Source organism: Corvus brachyrhynchos, unplaced genomic scaffold (assembly GCF_000691975.1).
Source record: "Corvus brachyrhynchos isolate BGI_N302 unplaced genomic scaffold, ASM69197v1 scaffold58, whole genome shotgun sequence".
NCBI classification, from domain to species: domain Eukaryota; kingdom Metazoa; phylum Chordata; class Aves; order Passeriformes; family Corvidae; genus Corvus; species Corvus brachyrhynchos.
The window spans coordinates 1618090-1620726 of NW_008239539.1; the positions used below are offsets into that span (position 1 = coordinate 1618090).

Sequence of the window (2637 nt, forward strand, 5' to 3'; positions counted from 1 at the left end):
CCCCCGGCCCTCAGGCGGGCCGGGGGAAGGGTGGCCGTGGTGGCCGGTCCAGGGACACGGTGGGCATAGAAGGGAGTGGAAGGGCCAGGAGATGGATCTGTAAGGGTGGGGGGGGAAGGGGGAGGAGGCAGCGGTGAGCCTGGCCCTGGCATGGGCAGGAGCTGTGGGGCGGATGCCGAGGAAGAGGAGGCCGAAGGGACAGAGGGGAATGGCGAGGTGGGAGGAAGGCTGGCGCGGGGCGCAGAGGGGTCCTTGGCACAGTCAGGGCAGGGAAGCGCCGACGCAGGAAGGTGCCATGGGAGCAGGGAGCGGTCACCGTGCCACCCGTCCCCGCCAGCCCTCGGCTGAGCGGGGCACGCCGTGCCAGCCGCGGGGAACTTTTGACCGTGGGGGTGGGGGGGCATCGTATGTGCACTAAAGTTATAACGATACCAAATTTGTGACTTCTTTTTTATAAACTAAGCTGTATTTGTAGCGTGTGGCTCCTGTTTTTACCGCGCCGAGTGGGACGTTCACCGACAGGCACTGCGGTGTGTGCCACCTGCTTCCCCCTGTGCCAGCTCCAGCTGTGACCCTGCCTCCCGTGGGGCTGCAAACAGCCCTGATACTCGCATATCTCTCTGTATGCAGAGATTTATTGCTGTTTGCACATCCTACATCCCGGTGATCCCCAGGACGGGTCGCTTCGGGGTCCCTCTCCCTGGGTATCCCTGGGTGTGGGGGCCGGGGGCGGGTGGCCCCGTGCCGGCTGGGTGACCCCGCTGGTGGAGCTGCTGTCAGGACTGATTCTTGTCAGAGCCACCGGCCACAAGGCCTCATTGTGCCGGATTGTGCCGCGCCAGCATCCCGACCCTGCCCGCTCCCACCCCGCCGCTGCCCCCTCCAGCCCCCACCACTGGCTCCGGCTCCTCCGGCTGCGCTGCTTCCCTGGGAATGGTGAGGGAACGGGGCCTCTGGACAGGGATGGGACATGGGAATCCCGGATGGGGATGGGGAACAGGACTCTCAGTCATGGAAGGGACATGGGTTCCCCAGCCAGGGATGGGATGTGGGAATCTCCACTGGGAATGGGGCACAGGAGCCCCCCAGCCAGGGATGGGATGTGGGAATCTCCACTGGGAATGGGGCACAGGAGCCCCCCAGACAGGGATGGGATGGGATGTGGGAATCTCAGCCTCTTGCCTCTGGCTCCTTCTCTTGCTGTGCTGGCATCCCTCAGGGTGGTGAGGGGGACAAGACCCCTGGACAGGGATGGGACATGGGACCCCCAGCTGGGGATGGGGCACAGGACCCCCAACCAGGGACCTTTCCTCCTCCCCAGTGCTGCCACAGGTGCTCAGCACAGGAAATCCCAGCCCCTGAGCCCCCCCCAACCCCTCGAGCCCCCCAAACCACCCAAGCCAAGCTCCTGCCACACGTCTACTTGTACTTAACATCTTTCAGTTTTGTTTCAAGAACACCTTTTCAAATATCACCAGCCAGGACGAACTGCCGAGCATTCGGTGCCTCTGCTGACCACAATGTGCTTTTCCTTGCCAAAAAAAAAGTTTCCAAGGAATGCTGTGGGCTTTGGAGCTTAATTAAATATAAATATCTGTATGTGTGTGTGTATAGAATGATCTGGCTGTGATAAGATCCTGGTGGGTTTGATACACAACACATGTTTTCCCTTGAGAAGCGTTTGTAGCTTACTTTATGCTTTACTGCCGATTTTATACTTAGATATTTTGATTTTATCCTTTTTACTGCCCCATTTTGGGGCCGGGCTGGGCTCTGAGGGCAAGATCTGGCCCTGGGGAGGCTGATGCTCCATGCTGGGCGCTGGAGGATGCCAGCATCCTCCTGGATTTTGGCAGCGAGCAGGAGCCAAGCGAGGCAGGGGGAAGGGGGAAGGAGTGGGAAATCCAGCGGAGGAGGAAAAAACGAGGCTGGAAAAGCAATAAATGAGGTGCAAAGGGAATTGTGCTGCCCACGGCATCCTCTGTATGCACGGGGGTAAATCACGGCTGCTCCGACCCCGCCGCAATCCGGCACATTCCTCTCGGCTAAAGGACGGCCTTTAACGCACGGAACATCCGGTGCTTTTCTATCCAGCAGCAAAATCTCTTGTTTTTCTTCCAATCTGCTTATTTGGCCGAAGCAGCTCGTTGTGCTGCGGCGGAAAGGGCTGTTCTCTGCTCGTGCTCTGCCACAGAGGTTTTTGGGCTGTTTTTGGTGCCCTCTGCCCCATGTCAGGTTGGGCCGCCCGCCCTCGCTTCCCCCGGCTGTCGCCTCCCACTGCGCTGGGCCCCGGCCAGGGCGCTGATGCTTCCTAAGGGATCATCCCACGGGATAACCAGGTAGCCTGTGCCTCAGTTTCCCTGCTCTGAGACGGGGATAACAGCCCTTCCCTGTGGCTCAAGGGAAGCAGATGGAACCCCACAGCTCTGGGATCTCTGTCGCTCCAGGACTGGTCACCCGAGCATTTCCCCGAAATCAGAGCCCAGCCCTGGCCAAGCCAAATTCCTGCCCAGCCTCTTGGCACAGAGCAAGGCCGTGAACGGTGAAAACACAATGAGACAAACTCCATCCCGGGGAATATTTCCTCCACAGGAGGATAGAAAATGTGGTGTGAGGTAGCACGGTGAGGGGAGGGGG

The 2637-nt window shown here is 59.8% G+C and overlaps 1 protein-coding gene across 2 annotated transcripts in view; it reads right to left on the reverse strand.

Moving 5' to 3' along the window:
* Positions 1-2637, reverse strand: part of FBXL16 (F-box and leucine rich repeat protein 16) — a 26603-nt gene that overhangs the window by 23099 nt on the left and 867 nt on the right. Inside the window, exon 1 of one of the 2 annotated variants that reach the window (XM_017741299.1) lies at positions 574-579. The exons of the other annotated variant lie outside the window; for it this stretch is intronic. The gene's annotated coding sequence lies outside the window, so the exon portion shown is untranslated. Of the gene's footprint in view, positions 1-573; positions 580-2637 lie in introns of those variants that run through there. 2 annotated transcript variants of the gene reach the window in all.